Source organism: Apodemus sylvaticus, chromosome 5, assembly GCF_947179515.1.
Source record: "Apodemus sylvaticus chromosome 5, mApoSyl1.1, whole genome shotgun sequence".
NCBI lineage: Eukaryota > Metazoa > Chordata > Mammalia > Rodentia > Muridae > Apodemus > Apodemus sylvaticus.
In genome coordinates this window covers 48207864-48227476 of record NC_067476.1, presented here as the reverse complement: position 1 = coordinate 48227476, position 19613 = coordinate 48207864, and the positions used below count along the sequence as shown (strand labels likewise).

At 39.1% G+C, this 19613-nt stretch overlaps 1 protein-coding gene across 2 annotated transcripts in view; it reads right to left on the bottom strand.

Moving 5' to 3' along the window:
• The window catches only part of B3galt1 (beta-1,3-galactosyltransferase 1), a 584427-nt gene that overhangs the window by 115111 nt on the left and 449703 nt on the right, over positions 1-19613 (bottom strand). Inside the window, exon 6 of one of the 2 annotated variants that reach the window (XM_052182620.1) lies at positions 6164-6258. The exons of the other annotated variant lie outside the window; for it this stretch is intronic. The gene's annotated coding sequence lies outside the window, so the exon portion shown is untranslated. The remainder of the gene's footprint in view (positions 1-6163; positions 6259-19613) is intronic. 2 annotated transcript variants of the gene reach the window in all.

Below are 19613 nucleotides of genomic sequence, written 5' to 3'. Positions count from 1 at the left end.
TCCTAAATTCCTCAGTGATTATGCCTTTCCCTCTCTGCAGAGGTTCTCTGGTTGAATGCATCAACAGAGAGCAGTGGTGTGAAATGATTTCTTCCACCACCCCCCACAGATAGGTGAGTCATTCGCTAATTCAGTCTACAGCAAAACAATGCATATTTCAAATCCCTTTTCTGTGCCACTGAAGACTGGCATTTTAGAGAGCTGCATCAAAATGAATTAGAGATGAATACCACATGGAACCCTACTGATCACAGCCTATGACTGAGAAACACCCTTCCGTGTAAACTAACACGGGGCTTACTACCAGCACTTGGTGTGGACTTGCACACTCAACATGAATACTTGTCTGCGTGAGCCAATACATTTCTTAGTAGTAGCAGAACTAGACTTGGACACATTCCATTTGCTCAAATGTTTGCCCCCTTTGCTTCTTCCAAAGATCCTTCCACAGCAATGATAGTGGCGATCTCACTGACTTCCTGCCTGCCTACCTCTGAGCCAAAGCCCATGAGCTGTGCAAAATTGAAAAATGTAGAGGTGAAATTGTAGAAGTGGATGGTCTTCTAAATGCAAGCAGGGTCCCTGAAGAGAGCCTCAGAGATTCCTACATCCAGCCTATGGAAAATCTTCTTTTCTCTGGAAGTATGAGAATATGTAGGTTCCTGTGTAAGTATGATGTTACTATACTTACCACTATATGACTGCCACTATAGTAGTTAAGACTCTCTAGTGAAAGAGTGTCTGTGTCAGTCTCTTCCAAATGACAAATATTTCTTGAAATGTTATGGCCAAATATGTTAAGAAATCTTTATATCTTTATCTTTCTACTCTCTCTCTCTATCTCTACATATATATCTATATCTCTCTATCTATATCTCTCCATCTCTATTTAGTTCAGACAACTGCATTTAGAAATATGAGTTTTGACCATAGGAATGGAGGACTTGGGGACACAGAATTCTCCAGAGGGAAAGGGAGGAACAGACGAAGAGGTCCAGGGAGACGGCAATAGAATTAATAATAGAAGAAAACATGCAATCTTGATCTCAAAATGCTGCGCTTCCCAGCTTCACAGAAGCAATCGGCTTCCAGGTCTCACCTAGGTGTTTAGGTCTACCCCATGCCAGATATCTTATAGCTGAGGAGCCTTCTGTGGACTGGCTGGAGAAGTCCACACCATGTGTAACATGATTCCAGAGGAAACCTTGTTCAGAATTTGAATATTTAAGTTACAAATCTTATTTGTATACTTACTGGGGTTGCATCTGTTGGAAACCAGGACTGTGCGGTCCAGAGTGCCCCATCACTCCAAACCTGAATATGTCTTCACCAAACATTGACCATTCAAGTACAGGAATGTGCGCTGAAACAGAAGGCTGGAATGTGTAGAAGACTCACAAAGCTGCCACATCTGGATAGATGCAGACTGCATACACCATCCAGATGTTTCCAAACACGCTGTGTGTAGGTGGTAAAGTTAAGCGCTTGGCAGTGGTTGTTTTCAGGTGATGAGAGGCTCATGTCCTTGAGAGTTTAGTGCTGCTTAAAAAAGCCTGCCTTGATTTCCGAGAAGCAGAATATTAAATGCATAGGGTGCATCAGAGACCACTGGGATTGGGGTCTGTGTCTATGCTGTGGACTTGCGATTTGGGTGAGGTAATGAACAAGGTAAGTTCCTCAGCCATACAAATATCTCTTTTCACCCCTTTCTTCTCTTTTCAGAAGGTTATTGGCTCTCTGAATCAGACTTGATCTCAGATCGGATTTCAGCTGTTTTCAGCCTCTTAACTTTCTGGTCCTTTTTCTTGGACTCGAAAGCACGTTGCATCTTTTTTTTTTCCTCAAACAACCATCAATAATCCTCCTGGTACATGAACTATTGTGTGTAAATACAGAATCAAAGACTCTCCTTAACCTCTGTGTGGAAGTGTCAGAGGATGAAGTTCTGGGAATCTCTTTTAAATAAACTCCCCAGATAAGACTAATGCAGACATAAGAGACTTTGGCTGCGGCATAACCTTATTCTGGGCCATAAAACCTTCACTCTTCAATTTTATTGACCTATAGAATCTAGAAATCAAGTAACATAAAAAAGTTATGAGCCCAAGTATCAGGGTGCTTCTGAAAATGTACTGTAAGCAGTAAGAGACTTGATAATCGTTCATCACAGACACTTGCCCTGGAATACGGTCTTTAGCGTGGCAGGCTCTTTCCTGCCTGTCTGGAATCTGATTTCCATAGAAGATCAATAAGAGAATACGCTGCCAATATCGTAACCATTTATTATTTGATTTTTACTAAAACCCTGCTCTAAGCAATTGACATTTGAAAGAAATCATTCCTCCATCAGCCATAATAATATTTTATTGCCTTTGTTCTCAAGTATTCATTTCGTTTCCAATCTCCTATTGTATAAAGCAGGCACAGAACTTATGGAATCTAGTTTATCACAGCGCAAATTGAGTGGAGAAGATAAGCGAATGTACACTGGGGGAATCTTCTTTAGGAGGCTCCACACTGGTCTGTCATGAGGCACTCTGAATAAACGCTGCAACCAGAGAGTCAAACTTTCAGAAGCTTTGCTGACCTACTTTGCTACAATGAAAACAGTGGTTTATCTGAAACCAAGACAAAGCATTTAGGAAGTGAATTCACATTTCCACAAGAAGAGAAGATGGTTGGGAAGAGGATCCTGTCTCAAGAGAGACCTGCATGTTTTGTTGCCTGACTTTGTCTGCTCAGACTCTGAGAGGTTCAGTGAGGCTGCTGAGAGGGCCTTCTGGCCTAGCATGGCTAAGCTTCAATAGCCGGCCCAATTGTAAGTCCCCGTTAGAGGCATGATTCTGAGTAGTAGCTTAATCTGGACAGGGTGCAGGATTGTGCTATTGTTTTAGTTTTCCTGTATTTTATTTTTCTTCACACAAAGTGCATGCTGCACGCATTTCATACTTTTCAAATCCAGCTATATTATTGCAATTGTTTTTCCCGATTCTACAACAAGCCTTCTACCCTCCAGTGGTCTGCATGCAGAGACAAATTTGAACAGGTATTTGTATGGCTATTTTTTTTTTCTCCCCAGAATTAGCTTGTAGGTAGATGAGCTAACACGGATCTTAGCCACAGCCACTTGAGTTTGTCACTGCTCACACTGTCTGGGAAAGTGAGCACTGTGTGATTTAAGTGTCACTGTGGCTCACTTCAGTCTGATTGTCCCAAACTGGGTTCCTCTGCATTTACAGCTCTGCCAAAGATGAGTATGAGACATCCTTTCCCACTGTGTCCTAGTATTATGAAATTCTAAGACAAAGGCTTTCTTTTCTTTGTCTTCAGAGCATCTTTTCACCTGGCATATGGTCATTTCTTGGAACAGTGGTACAGTTTTCCTGTCAGACAAATCTTACTCAAAGAAGCAACTAACTGGGAGGTGGGTGGGTAACAGTCATTCTCCATTAATGGGGGAGCCTTCACCTCATTAACAAAACAAAACACGTATATCACTTTTGCAAAATCGACAGTGAATGATACACTGCATAATGGTGTCCACGGTCACACACACAGGTCTTCTCATGCCTGTAAGGGTACTATGTTTTGCATCTGTAGGCCTTCATAGACCCCTCCTCAAGTACTCTTTTAATTTTATTTGTTACAAAACGTAGAAATGACTTTGGCATTTGAATATATGTATATGCATATGGAATGCACACACACACACACGCGCGCGCGCGCGCGCGCGCGCGCGAGCACACACACACACACACACTGCTCTATTCTCTTCACTGGAAATCATCTATATTAACACAACTCATGCCGACGTGACACGCCGACTGCGCATCATCCCTATTTGCTCTCATTGGTCTTCTCTTTCATTCCCCAGATTCAGTTTCCAAGTTAAATTCTCAGTGCACCTCAAACTCTTTCAACAGGGAAAGGTTCCTTATGTGGCAAAAGGGCCTGGCAATATGACTTCCAGAAGAGAAGATGCACAGAATAATACAGTATTAGGCATGATGTCTCATTTTCATACAGAGGTATGAATGGGACTTTATGCAGGAAGAACTCGTTTTAGGTTGTCACAGCTCTGGCAGATATGAGTACAATGCCTTCAGCTCCAATTTAGTCAGCCCCTGCCTGGATCTTGGGTTGTCATTATATTTCTTCCCCATCTCTGCAGTGGTATCCGGTGAGTTATTCCTGACTGGCTCCTTATAAATATGGTTACACACTCCGAGGTGCCTTATTAAATGTTGCAATAACCCAGTGACTAGAGGTTCTGGGAAGAACATGAGTGACTGAACAAGCCACCTGTAGCACAAGTTTCTGTGTTCCTGCAGGGCTCCTGGACCCTGTCTTACTTGCTACCCCTGCTTTTACTTCCTGTGGTTCCTCAAGCATGTTCTCACCCAACACACATGCTTGCTGTCAGTTCTCACTCAGGAAGTAACTATTCCTTGTGGTTGTGTCTCCTCCCTGAACTGCCTATAAGGTAGTGCCCAATCATCCCAAGCTCTGTGTCAGTTAGTGCTTGAGTGGATTCTTCTTTGGAATGGCTATATTGAAAAGATATTTCACTTGTTTTAATCCTTCCTAAAAATCAGACAGCCTTCTCTCCTTCTGCTTCAGTGTGCTTTACCCTACATTGTTAAAATTTGATGAAATGCAATGAAATATAACAGTGTGATATCTCTGCCATTATCCCATCTGATCATTTTCTGTCCTTTACCCTATGACTGTTGGTTCTTAGGGTACTGTTATGACTTGGGGTACGGCTTGAATGATGGCTTGGTGTTATGGAAAATTGTATGTACACTGTCAAAATCTAAAGAAACTGTAAAAAACCAAAAAAGGGTCATTTTCAATGTATGGAAAGGTCAAGACATATAGTCACTATTTCTTTAGGAATGTGCCAAAATATATCCCAAGGGAGGTGGTTTCTTTCTCTAGGTATCAGCACATTATGGTTCAGAATCCATATCCTACTACTGTTTTTATAAATAAAGTTTTATTTGAGCATAGCCATAGTCATCCATCTATGTTGCTTATGTCTGCAAAGTTGAGTGGTTGTACTAGATTTTTTTTTCACATACCAGACAAGAAGCAAATCAAGAGAGGTGGGACTTCCTTTGTTTGACAGACTGATGGTGCAGTTCATCAAGGCAAGTAGTCATAAGACTGCCTATGTGCACCCACTTTCTCTCATTAAAACTTTCCTCTTGAAGGCTCCACAGAGCTTCTCAAAATAGCCGCAGCAACAACAACATCAACAGCAACAACAACAGCAACAACAACAACACATCATCTGGGTACCACGTGACCCAACACAGGCCATTAGGGCATGTTCCATATTTACATTCTACCTATGTTTCTTACAAAGCTGACACATTTACATCTGGCCGTGTGCACAAAGAACCAACTACCTTTGTCTTTTACCAATACTTCATCTCTCTCTACTGGACCTTATAGGCTAGGACCCTGTAGTCAGGTACCAAGTCCAAGTTGCTTTCACCATGAAAAGAAGAAACGTCTTCCCAGACTGCTATGGCTTGAGTGAGGATATCATTGTTAATAAAAGAAGCAAACAAAACCCAAGGTTTAAAATTTCCAGAAGAAAAATTTTAAGACAGCCTAAATGAGAAATGATCTTTAGATACTTTTTAGAAATATCAGGTTCACTTCTTACTGGATGCTTTTCTTAGAGCCTATGTGGTTTGACCACACCCTACTGCTGGACATATCCAGCCTTTCTGAATTAGGGAAAGAATCAGACAGATTTGATTTCCTCCCATTAGATTGACTTCTACAAAGACACGCTGATGAATGTTTATGTCAGCTATGATTGCAATAAAAAAGATAATTATTTTCTCAATCTCATTTGTTAAATCTAGGCTCATAGAAGGAATGGAAACCTTCTCATGAAAATCAGATGATGGACTGGCTGACACTTAATGGCACAGTCATTCTACATGGGTGTGTACAGAACTCCTACAATTTAAAGTGGTGGGAGGCAGGGATTCTCCACCCTATTAAGCTATTTTATTTTTTCTTCTGCACTGATTAAAATACAGGAGTCATCATTGTCAATGAGCAGAGCTCATCACTGCTTTTTATCAAATGCAAAGAGGTGTAAATACAAACTGTTAAACAGAAGTGAAAGATCATGACTCACCGTCTGACAGTGAAGCTATTAAACATAATCAAAGACTCAGGGTGAACTCACGCTGCTTCTCAACACATTGCCAAGGAATCGTCTCCACGGTAAAACTAGGACGAAATGTCACAAGCTTCAAAATGATGTTAGAAAGACTTGGTTTACTCATTTAAAAACACTTCTCAGACTTCAAGAAAAGATTTACTTACCATAGCATAAATCACATTGCATTTAATCTGGGCACCAGCTTCTCAGGCCATAAGCGATAATGGATTAAAAGATTATCCTTCAGGACATTCTCCTCTGAAGCCTTAGGACACTTATTGGTCATTAAAATATATAGTCCATCGAGTGGACAATGTTTTACATATGCTAACAACAAAGTCGATGTTTGTTGTCTCTTACAAATCCAAAGTCAGTGATTTATTATCAGGAAGTCAGTTGGACCATGACGTAAGATACTCAGTTCTATATTGAGAAGTGAAAATCCAGCTCATGGAATAGGATTCTGCCATGTTGAGTGAAAGGAACAGATGGCTGGGCGTGTACGTGCAAGAGAACAGATGTGGCAATCCCAGAGTTCCCTAAATGTTACCTGAAAGAGCTTAGTGATGTTTTGCTCAGCTGTCCTTCAAGAGATGTGTGCTCAATGCTAAGTATGAGACATGTGTGTCTGAAAAGGTTGTGGAGCAAAGGGCCTTTGTGAGTTATATCATGAGCTCTATGAAAATCTTAGTCATGACTGTCTGAAATTTGCACTTGTCTTCCAATGGTAGCTCTTGGCCATCCCAAAGGAAAACGGGTACAATTTAATTTTATCTGTATTGTACGCCAGCTGCTTCTGCCTAAATTTCTGTGTATAGTCAGCATGGAGCCTGGAATACTGTAATTGCTTAATATGTTTATGAATGGCTAAAAGAGTGATTCATATCATTTATTGTTGAGTTAGAAGCATAAGGATAGAGATGCTGTTGTTCCCAGGGGAAGCTACTTTGCCTGTCAGTCTTCTCTTAGTCTATTAAGAAGGTTCTCAACTTTTTAAATGCTGCTAATATTTAATGCACTATTTCATGTTGTGGTGACCCTCCCAGGTATAAAATTATTTTGTTGCTACTTTGTAACTGTAATTTAGGTTACTGATACAAATTGCAATGTAACAAAATGAATTGTAATATAAATATTGATATACAGAATATCTAATATCTAATAGGCCACCCCAAAGGGGTTGCAACCCACAGGTACAGAACCTTTGCCCAGGAAATATGACACCACTCCCTTTACACACACACACACACACACACACACACACACACACACACACACAGAGCAAACATCAAATGTTAACATTTTTGACATTATTTTTATATTTGTGTGCTTATCTTCTTTTTGGTTTAGAGTGTAGTTTGCCTCCTTGTGTTGGTATTTTTCCATCTAATGTCCTTTGTAGGGCTTGATTTATGGAAAGATATTCTGTAAATTTGGTTTTGTTATGGAATACCTTGGTTTTTCCATCTATGGTAATTGAGAGTTTTGCTGGGTATAGTAATCTGAGCTGGCATTTGTATTCTCTTAGGGTCTGTATGAGGTCTTCCCAGGATCTTCTAGCTTTCATAGTCTCTGGTGAGAAGTCTGGTGTAATTCTGATAATCTTACCTTTATGCTACTTGACCTTTTCCCCTAATTTCTTTTAATATTCTCTCTTTGTTTAGTATGTTTGGTATTTTGATTATTATGTGAAGGGAGGAATTTATTTTCTGGTCTAGTCTATTTGGAGTTCTGTAGGCTTCTTATATGTTTGTGGGTGTCTCTTTCTTTAGTTTAGTGAAGTTTTCTTCTAGGAATTTGTTGAAGATATTTTCTGGCCCTTTAAGTTGGAAATATTAACTTTCTTCTATCCCTATTATCCTTGGGTTTGGTCTTCTCATTGTGTCCTGGATTTCCTGGATGTTTTGGGTTAAGAGCTTTTGCATTTTCTTTGACTGTTGTATCATTGTTTTCTATGGTATCTTCTGCACCTGAGATTTCCTCTTCTATCTCTTGTATTCGGTTGGTGATTCTTGCATCTATGACTCCTGATCTTTTTCCTAGGTCTTCTATCTTCAAGGTTGTCTCCCTTTGTGATTTCTTTATTGTTTCTATTTCTGTTTTTAGATCCCGGATGGTTTGTTCAGTTCCTTCACCTGTTTGGTTGTGTTTTACTGTAATTATTTAAGGGATTTTTTGTTTCCTCTTTAAGATCTTCTACCTGTTTACTTGTGTCTTCTTGTATTTCTCTAAGGGAGTTATTTATGTCCTTTTTAAAATCCTCTATTATCATTATGAGATGTGGTTTTAAATCAGAGTCTTGATGTTCTGGTGTGTTGGGGTAACCAGGACTTGCTGTGGAGGAAGAACTGGGTTCTGAAGATGTCAAGTAGCCTTGGTTTCTGTTGTTTATGTGCTTGTGCTTGCCTGTTGCAATCTGGTTTTCTCTGCTGTTAGCTGGTCTTGCTGTCTCTAACTGTGGCTTGTCCCTTCTGCAAGCCTGTGTGTCAGTACTCCTGGGAAACCAGTTCTCTCCAGAAGGAATTTAGGTATGGAGAGCTGTGGTACTGGGTCAGCTCTGGGGTGTAGACAGAAACCAGAAGGATCCTGTCCCCAGCTGATTCTTGGTTCCTATGTCCTGATGACTCTGAGTGGGTCCCTCTTGGGACAGGAATTTGAAGAGAAGTGGTAGTCTTACCTGTGCTCACAGGTGTGTCAGCACTCCTAGGAGACCAGTTCTCTCCTGGTGGTATTTGTGCATATATCTCTGTGGACCAAGATCAGCTCTGGATACAGACAGAAAGCAGAAGACTCCTGTTCCAGGCAGCCCCTCCATTCTTGTGTCCTGATGGTTATAGGCAGGTTCCTCTGTGCGGCAGTAGTGGTCCTACATGCACTTACAGGTCTGTATGCACTCCTGAGAGATTAGCTATCTCCTTGTGCCACCTGTGTATGGAGCCCTGGCAGAGGCTGGTCTCCAGCTGCAGACAGAACCTGGAAGGATCCCATAGCAGGCTAAGAGTTCTGGGAAGTTCTTCTGAGCATTAGGGGTGGTCCTTCCGATGTTCACAGACCTGTCTGCACCCCCCCCAGGCTAGCTATCTCTCTGTACCACCTTGGTATGGAGCCCTGTGGCAGAGGAGCAGCTCCAGCCACAGACAGAAACTGGAAGCAAATCTTAACATTTTTATTGGGTTTCCATATCTAGGCTTTGTGATCTAAGTTCAAACCTATCTCTTTGTTTATCCATGTTATGTTGTTTCTTCTGACATTCTGAATCATACATCACCACACAGTGGCATTTTTGGATCTTCCCTTAACCTTCATGTCTTCTGCTACATCAGTGCAGGCTAGTGCTCTTGTCTGTATTAGTTTGGCAATTCTTTTTTTTTTAATTTTTTTATTCGATATAATTTATTTCCATTTCAAATGATTTCCCTTTTCTAGCCCCCCCACTCCCCGAAAGTCCCGTAAGCCCCCTCTCTTCCCCTGTCCTCCCACCCACCCCTTCCCACTTCCCCGTTCTGGTTTTGCCGAATACTGTTTCACTGAGTCTTTCCAGAACCAGGGGCCACTCCTCCTTTCTTCTTGTACCTCATTTGATGTGTGGATTATGTTTTGGGTATTCCAGTTTTCTAGGTTAATAACCACTTATTAGTGAGTGCATACCATGATTCACCTTTTGAGTCTGGGTTACCTCACTTAGTATGATATTCTCTAGCTCCATCCATTTGCCTAAGAATTTCATGAATTCATTGTTTCTAATGGCTGAATAGTACTCCATTGTGTAGATATACCACATTTTTTGCATCCACTCTTCTGCTGAGGGTTACCTGGGTTCTTTCCAGCATCTGGCAATTATAAATAGGGCTTCTATGAACATAGTACAGCATGTATCCTTATTACATGGTGGGGAGTCTTCTGGGTATATGCCCAGGAGTGGTATAGCAGGATCTTCTGGAAGTGAGGTGCCCAGTTTTCGGAGGAACCGCCAGACTGATTTCCAGAGTGGTTGTACCAATTTGCAACCCCACCAGCAGTGGAGGAGTGTTCCTCTTTCTCCACACCCTCTCCAACACCTGCTGTCTCCTGAATTTTTAATCTTAGCCATTCTGACTGGTGTAAGATGAAATCTTAGGGTTGTTTTGATTTGCATTTCCCTAATGACTAATGAAGTTGAGCATTTTTTAAGATGCTTCTCCGCCATCCGAAGTTCTTCAGGTGAGAATTCTTTGTTTAACTCTGTACCCCATTTTTTAATAGGGTTGTTCGGTTTTCTGGAGTCTAACTTCTTGAGTTCTTTATATATATTGGATATTAGCCCTCTATCTGATGTAGGATCTGCTACAGTGCAGAGGGAGAGAAGGCTTCAAAGATATTCAAATTTGCCTTTGAGACGTTGTTAACTCTGAGAATTTCCAGTAGATGTGAGCACAAGCTCTTCATCAATATTAAGTGTGTGTGTGTGTGTGTGTGTGTGTGTGTCATCTAAATGAATATCCAACATCTTACCTTAGGTAAGCTGTATAAAAGTGCCTGCTTCTCCAATTGCCAGCCTTCACTATGATGGCTAAAAGGTTACTCTAGTTCTGAGCATTACTTAACACTCAACATCCTATATACTATATTTCATTTGTACTTCCCAGAGAGCCCACATCAAACTCTTGACAGGCATTGAACTTATTATTTTAATTTCTTCTTAGATTTCTTTTGTAGTATCTATGTGAAAACAGCTCTTTTGTATTTTTTTTTTATTATTCATTGTATTCCTAGAACCTTGATAGTGAACTTGGGAAAAAATGTAAGAAGAGAAAAATGGGAGTATATGTGAAAACATCAAATTCTAGTTTATTAAAACATTTAATCATCAGCTTGAAGTATGATTTTTGACAAGTTTTGGCCTTATGTTTAATAGTTGGGTTCAGGATTATAAATGCATTCTAAAATCCTATAGCTGCAATGAGCAGCCAGTGGTCTACACCTGACACTCCCATGCTTTTGATTTTCTGTAAGTTAATTTCTATGGGTTCTCTCTATTCTCTGCAACTCTTGTATAATTTGATCCAGGATGAAATTGTGCAGAATGCTATATCCTCTGGGTTAGACTTGTAAAGTATTCATGTGGATTTGTTTTGTTCATTAAAAACAGGAGAAAAGACAGGGGGAAATGGGAATTAGATGAGTTTCTTGCCAGCCTCCTTGGCCTTGCATATTCCTGGTCTCCCCTTCTCTGCTTGCTTCCTACAGGTCTCCACAGGCTTAGTGGACTCATTTGCTGCTGAATAGTTCACCCTGGAGATCTTTGGATCCACCAGATTCACTCTCAGATAAGTTCCTCTTATCAATATTTGATTATGAATGAGTTGTGGGTTATTAAGGAGAGTCACGGGTAAGTTATTAAGAATGATGCTTCCTACTCAAGAGGCATTTGTATTTTGGTAAGAGGCAATGCCCTGATCAGAGGGGAAAAGATAATGTTGGCAGGCATTAAGTCTTCAGGTATCAAAGGTTAGAAAGCTTACCAACACCATGACGCTGATTTCTTAACAGAGTTAGGTACTGCTGCTTTTACATTGCTGCCCCGTTATCAGCATGAATAAACAAGTCATTATGTAGATATAAGCCTCATATACTGACATTAACAAATGCTGAACTCATGTCAAAGGGAAAATCATCAGGATACCAAGTTATATCAGTATATAGGACAAAGGAACTGAGATCTGAGGCACGATGGGATGGAGAACACCAGAAACAAAGAGAATAAACACATTATCTGTTTACTCTTAATGGTTTTATATATATTATTCTGTATATAATACACTATTGCAAATATAGAGAATACATGGGTGTTTACTAATCTCTTCTTAGATCATATTATGCACAGTGATCTACTTGGTTTATAAAATTTGTAGGAAAGAGGATCTCCAAGTACACAACAAACTAAAGGCTATATTGCAGGTGACATTACAATCTAAAAACAAACACTATAATGCTAAGTTTGTATACAACAAATCATACTAAGTTTTCCAAACATGCCTCTAGGATTTTTCACCAAAAATTATTATTAACTTAAGTGTGTAGGTAGTTTACCACTGATAATGATACTAGAATGAGGACTCTTAGTCACATATTTTTTTAAATAAATTTATGTATGTATGTATGTATGTATGTATGTATGTATGTATGTATTCATTCATTCATTCATTCATTCATTCTCTTTACAACCTAGTATTGAGGACCCAAAGAGGAGAGGAACTCCACATGAAGACCAACCAAGTCAACTAATCTGAACCCTTGGGGGCTCCCAGAGACTGCATTATCAACCAAAGAGTAAGCGTGGGCTGGACCTATGCACCTCTGTACATTTGTAGCAGATGGGCAGCTTGGTCTTCATGTGGGTCACTGAAACAACTGGAGCAGAAGCTGTCCCTGAGCCTGCTGCCTGCCTGTGGATTGTGCTCCCCTAAATGGTCTAATTTATCTTTAAAGGAAATTAATAATAAGTTAATTTGTTCCACATTAGGGCAATTCTGGTGCATATGATGAAGTCAAGACTTTCTTCTGTCCTTTGTCTTTCGAGAAGAATAACCGACCCTCTCACAGAATGTGGTGCTGCCCTTTGATTCAGTCATGTGTGTTGCATGAGAGGTGAGGAAAGGCTGGAAAGGGCTTGTAAGATGATTACACATGGTGTAAATCAATGCAGTATGCTGGCAAATGCAGCAACTACGCTGACTTTTTAAAATTTGATATATTCTATATTTGCATTTCAAATGATTTTCCCTTTCCTGGATCTCTGCTCCCCAAATTTCCAGGGGGGGCGGGGCGGGGCGGGGCGGGGCGGCAGCACTTCTTTCTTCTTCTTGGGCACCATTTGACATGTGCATTGTGTCTTGGATATTCCCAGTCTTAAAAGAACACTCAGGGTTTGCACTCACTGCATTGACTTTTTAGTATGCAGACTGGCTTTTGAAATTTAGTAAAGACCTCATATTTTTAGTAATTGGATTTATTATCCATTTCTACCCCAATCAACATTGCAAACTCAGAAACTTATGACACAAATAATAGATTTAATAAAATGATATAGTTAAAAGGGGTAGAAATAATTCAAAAGAGATAGAAGGTATAGAGAAATGTATAAAAGTATTGATTATATTGTCCAGTAGCAGTAACAATAGAGTTAGTAGAGATACAATATGTTTCTGAACTGGTCAAAAGTTTGGTTCCACAGAGAGGGTGGCACAATACACAGCAACAGAATAAATGTTCAACCCCAAACTTGACATAGCCATCGACACTTCAGGATATTAACATACTTAATGCCCCTGGAAATGCCTGGAAAGACCATGGGGAAAACTTGAGGATGTCAAGAAAAGTTTTCCAAATAGCAATGGCTCCCAGCAGTCAGTTTGTGATAATGTCAAATGCTGAGGAAAAGAAGTTTCATCTTCAGCAGAGAAGCATTTTACAAAACAATAAAAAAGTTTTTTCTCTGCATTATACTAGGAACTATGAAAATTATATCTTCTTAGAAGAAAGACACGATCTTAATAGAGTCTCAAATGTAAGAAGAAAGAGTAGAGAGAGACAAGTTAGTAGGAAAAAGAATCATACACTGCATACAAACACAACCGGTTTCTAATCAGGTCTAACTCGGAATTAGAGAAAAACAGCATCATATGAATCTTAGTCAAGGGCTGTGTAAAGATCCTGGTTCTGAAGAAGGATCAATGCACTGAGTTATGTTGGCCTTCATGAGCACATACATGCTAAAATGTTTAAGGATGATTAAAAGGCTAGGAAAATGGAATTATTCCCAAGAAAATATAATAACATAGATAATAAAGATAACTCTAAGCAAAATAAACATTTAAATAGATTGCTAATAAATTGAAGGTTTTTCTTTAAAGAAACTACTAAAATGTACAAAACTGTTAATGAATCAAGAGAAAGAAATAAAGTATACAGATAAATTTTTGAAATATAATGAAGAACACAACCGAGAATGTGTCAGGCACTTTAATTGTGTAAAGGTATTCAAATAAAGGATAATTGACAATAATCTATAATTTTAATAAATATGACAGAAAGCATACTCTTGAAAAAATATATTTAAAATACAAAAATTGAAACAGTTCTATATCATTGAAACCATTTCAACTGAAGAGTAGGAAGAAAGCAAAAATAGACATGTCTTAAAGGGAAGAAATAATATGCAGTAGAAAATTTCATGACTGTCCAGGGACATTAAAATTGATGCTACAGTAAAAAAAAGCACCTTATTGTTTTAACATTTGGTAATATATATATTATACCTATAATATATATATGAAGCCTGATAATTCTAACTGCTGATGATGTGAAGAACACAATATACTACTTTATAAATTTTAAACTTTTAAATTGTAACTCCTATTAGTTTGCCTCCTGGGAAATTCTTATTCATTTCATCAGGAACATGTGACATAATATGATGTTCATAAGCAGGAATTTAGATGTACATACATGTTCACAGTGCACTCTTAGGAGGTAGATATGAGTTAACCATAGCTATAATATACATGAACAAATCTTTTTAAAATGTACAAAAATCATCAGCTTGTGAAAAACACATACATTGACATGGTTAGTATGAACTTCAGACCCAAAACAAGATCAAAACAACAACCAAGAGGCACACTGTTTAGGGGGTGTAGATATGACACATCTATTTTTTTTTTAAAATAAATGGCAAATGCATGCTTAAACAACACTCTTTATGGTAGGCTGATAAATCTGAACAAGGAGAAGCAGAAAAGAGATGAAACAAGGTACGTATATAATTGTGTAGGAAGTAATATGGTTCTGTATGTTGGGTAGTAGTTTCAATGATGGTAATTCTATTCATAGCTTTTGTAGATGGTTGGAATATACTTTTTGTACATTCATGTATTCTAGAAAACAAGATTGATGGTCTGGTTAATTTCATGTCAATTTGCCACCAACTACAGTCATCTGAGAGGAGGTACCTCACCTGAGAAAATGCTTTCAAAAGATAGGAAAACCTGTATGGTATTTTCTTAAATAGTGATTGATGTGAGAGGACGCTGTTCATTGAGGTGCCATTCCTGGGCAGGTGGTCCTGGGTTCTCTAAGAAAGCAGGCCAAGGAAGCCACAAGGAGCAAGTCAGTAAGCATCACTCCTCCATGGCCTCTTCATCAGCTCCTGCCTCCAGCTTCCTGCCTTGTTTGTGTTTCTGTGAGGACTATGCTTGATGATGAACAGTAAGGAGAAAGAGGAAGCAAAATTAACTCTTTCCTTCCCAGGATGCTTTTGATCAAAGTGTTCCACGACCACAACAGTAGCCATAAGACAATCAAAAAACAGAGTTATATAACTGATGTCATGAGAACTTTGAAAACTATCAGGTAACCTATATGAAGTAGCATGGAGCTCTATGGGCAACTTCTGTCTGCTATGGCGGGACATCTTTCTGCACAGTTAGGCTTCCTTCTGTCACACACACTTCCTTCTCTACAGTGGACCACACACCCACTAGCAACTCTTGCTGGTTTACCCTCTTTTAATACATGTTCTTGTTTATTGTTCATTCATTTTCTTCTCCTCTTTCTTCAGCGTTCACTCTTTTCATGTCTCAATGGGTGTCCTGTGATAACACTTCAGATCTGGTAGAATCTAGCCTTTTCTGTTTCCCGAATACGGACGAACTTCTCCAGTTTTGTTCCATGTGTTTGTACCTATATATCCACAAATTGTACCTATATTACAATTTACTACGCAATCATTAGTTGGAAATAATTAATCTATAATTGTGAAGCAACAGGTTTTCATTTGACAGTGGCCAAAGTGTACCCTTAAAATAAATACTGGAAGGCACATGTATTTCATTAGAACAAGAGTTTAAAATAATCCATTAAATGGAACATGGGTAATTTATTATGGTTATACGATGAGAAGTAAAACCCCTTGTCCAACCAGCACTAACTGTCAGTGGTTCCTCAAGGAGGCATGGGGCCTCATGAGCCCTTTCCCCTTCCGTGATGAAGTATCGGTAGGACCATCAAGCCATGTAAAGGTACCATCAACTGCAGTCAGTAAGCCACCTCCCATTCACGCTCATGCAGGCATCCCTGTTTAACTCAGTGAGCCGCACCCTCATCAACGGCAGGGAAGTAGAAAGAGAAATGGTTGGGAAGAAGAGCTTCGATAGGAGACGGAAGGGACTGAGATAGAGGAACACAGAATTGCAAGAATGGAAATCCATTATATACAGAATTGAAACTATCAGAGAATAAACACTAGTTAAATGTAAAGACTAAATAAAAGCAAAAGCACCGCCTCTCTATTGATAGACTAAAGTGGGTTTCCAGTAAGTCCTACTCTGAGGATGGAAAGGCAGATGTACAGAGGAGCACTGATCAATTAAGCTGTTCTGGTAGAACATTCTAGAGTCATTCATATTCATTATTTTCTTTCTCTCTACTTGGTAGAGAGATACCATTCTCACCTCAGTAGAGACAAATGAATGATCAGCTTTGTACCATTAATTTTTTTTTTTGTGGCATATCATTTCCCATATTCCATTATGTACCTTCATCTAGTCCCAATAAGTTCCTAAGTAGGTTTCATACAGTAATCAGTTAAATATTTCCATTGCCAACATTATAATAGACAGCACTACTCCATCACCATAATCAAGTTTTTGGGTTCTCATTTGATCAAAAAACGATCCAAAGGCTTATCTCAGCAACAGATAGGCTTCAAGGCACGAGGATATTGCTCTGGTTTGGATGAATGTCTCCCCAAGGTCTAGGCATTGAATTCTGTGTCTCCAGGTTGTGTTACTAAATGGTGATAGAACCTTTGAGAAGTACGGCCTGGACACAGTCTTTAGGTCATTAAGGACATGACCTCAATGGAGACTGGAGTTTCCATCCTGTATCTTTGCCTCCTGAGTGATGGTGTAAGCGAATTACTCGGGCATTCGCCTATCATAAGGTGTTGTCTCTATCTGCCAGTCAGTCATGAATTAGAACAACCTAAACATTCCTCCAAAAATACCCTTAATTATTTCAGATATTTTGGAGTAAAATAAATTAAAAATTTTGAGTTTTATTCATGAAAACGTATTTAACATCGATTTACCAAAGTTGGAGTCTAGAAGCTGTAGAATGGCTCATCTGGGTAAGGAGGAGTCTTTACCACTGACACTGACACCAGCAGGGCATGGTAACATATTAGTCAATTTGCAGTATTTCTACAAAGCTCTTTATCAGTGTTTCCCCAGATCATTCACACTACATCACCACCCACCCTGGGATGTACTATTTGGCTTTTCCTACCCAACTGCAACTTGTTTGAGGGGATAGAAGCCTAGCACTTATCAGATCTATGTACATGCTTGTTGAAAAAAAAAAGAAATCTAATTTATTTGAATATGTGAATATGGTGGCAAGTTATCTAACAACTCAATTACATTTATATAGATAATAAAATGACATTATTGATTCATGGGCGAGGCTTGGCTTTGCTACTAAACTGTATCAGTAAACAATCCCATTTCTTTTCTTTTTTAAAATTTCTGCCCCTGTACTCTACCTTTGTAGCATCATCTCATCCGTGTAATCCATTGGACTACTAATGACTAGGGGATACATAGGTCCTTGTCTATGACAGTGAGAGATAAGCAAGCACAATCCCAGATGCATTCTCCACCCCAAATGCAGAGATGCTTCTTCTCAAATCTTGTGATCTATTCTCATTGTCTTGGCTGGGATATTTGCTTACCCTTGAATCATGGAATCTGGAACAGGGCAGGAGGGAGACCCTCCCAGAGATTGAAGGAATCATCAAGTTGATCAGATAAGGTGGTAATAGAAGTTGAGGTTCCATGACCATGCATGCCAAAAGAATAAGGTGCGAGCATTTGTTTAGCTGGGGTGAGGTCTCCACTTGGAAGCCAGACTATGACAATCTCATGAGACTAAACATGTTTCAGGGTCTATGATCTATTTGTAGAAATTATATTGTTTTTTAAATCATACGAATAATATTTTATGTTTGACTATATAAAGATGACTCTTATTTCTTTCTTTACTAATGTTGAAAGGACTATTTTAAGAAAGATATTTATATTCTTGACTTTTGAGAAAAAACTATCTGTGGGGCCATTCCTGCAACACATTTACACAGTTCCTAAAAATAACAAAGCTGTTCTTTTTCATCTTGCAATAATAACAGTTTACTTGTCATGCTTGATTCAATGAAAGAAAGTTTAAAAAGTTGATTTCCTTTTCAGTATCCTTTTGGATTCAAGTCAGAAACAATCTGTTGATGCATATCACATAAAATATTGGCTTTACTGGTGACCACAGGAGGTATGTACTAACATTTCTTAAGAGATATGGACCAACAAACTTTGAAAATTTGGACTTACATATGCTTCACTTTCTGCCTGAGATTCAAAAAGCTGTAGGTACTATCTAGTCTCATTATAGCAAAAGTGGCCTCGTTTGGGAGGCATAAAATGTTTTCCAATTGTTCCAATCTGAGTAGAACACAATGTCCTTCTTTATAAGTTCAAACTCTAAAACTGCTTTATAGAAAAGTAGTCTTTAGTAAAATTAGCTGCCTCACTATACATTAATTACTTTGTTCTCAAATAGTGTCCAACAGATGAGGGTTCAACTTAGAATTCCACAAATACCTAAGGGCTCAACATTGATATCCATTTAATATAACCCTTAGTGTTTAATTGTGAGATTTTCCTGGGATAGAAATATATGATAAGAGAGCTGCACCTTTCAGTTAGGCACATGGTCAAGATGGCGGACAATGATTCTCCATGCTCACTCCATTGTAAGGAGTGAGAGTGCAAGGTTATGTGTCTTGAAATGTGTCTTGAATAGCTTTTAGATTTATGACATGAGTTTAACTATTGGTGGGGTTATTGGGTGGAATCCAGTTGAAAGTTGAAAAGTATTTGTATACCAATCTTTATTATTATTATTTTCTATATTCTTTGTTTACATTCCAAATGATTTTCCCTTTCCTGGTTCCCCCCTCCCCATAAGTCCCATAAGCCTTCTTCCCTCTGCCCATTCCCCAATCAACCCCTCCTACTTCTCTGTCCTGGCAATCCTCTACAATGCTGCATCAAACCTTTCCAGGACCAGGGCCCTCTCCTTCCTTCTTCTTGGGAATGATTTGATATGTGAGTTGTGTCTTGGGTATTCAGAGCTTCTGGGCTAATATCCACTTATCAGTGACAGGCAGGTAGATCAATGGAATAGGATTATACTTACCAATCTACTATAGACAAATTTTCAGAATTAAGGGAGGCCTGAAGTCTGTTGAGATGGAGGCTAAGATATGCAAATGGGTATGTGTTAGAGAAGAGCCCTATGAGAAGACAAATTAGTGTAACCTTCACAAAGGAGC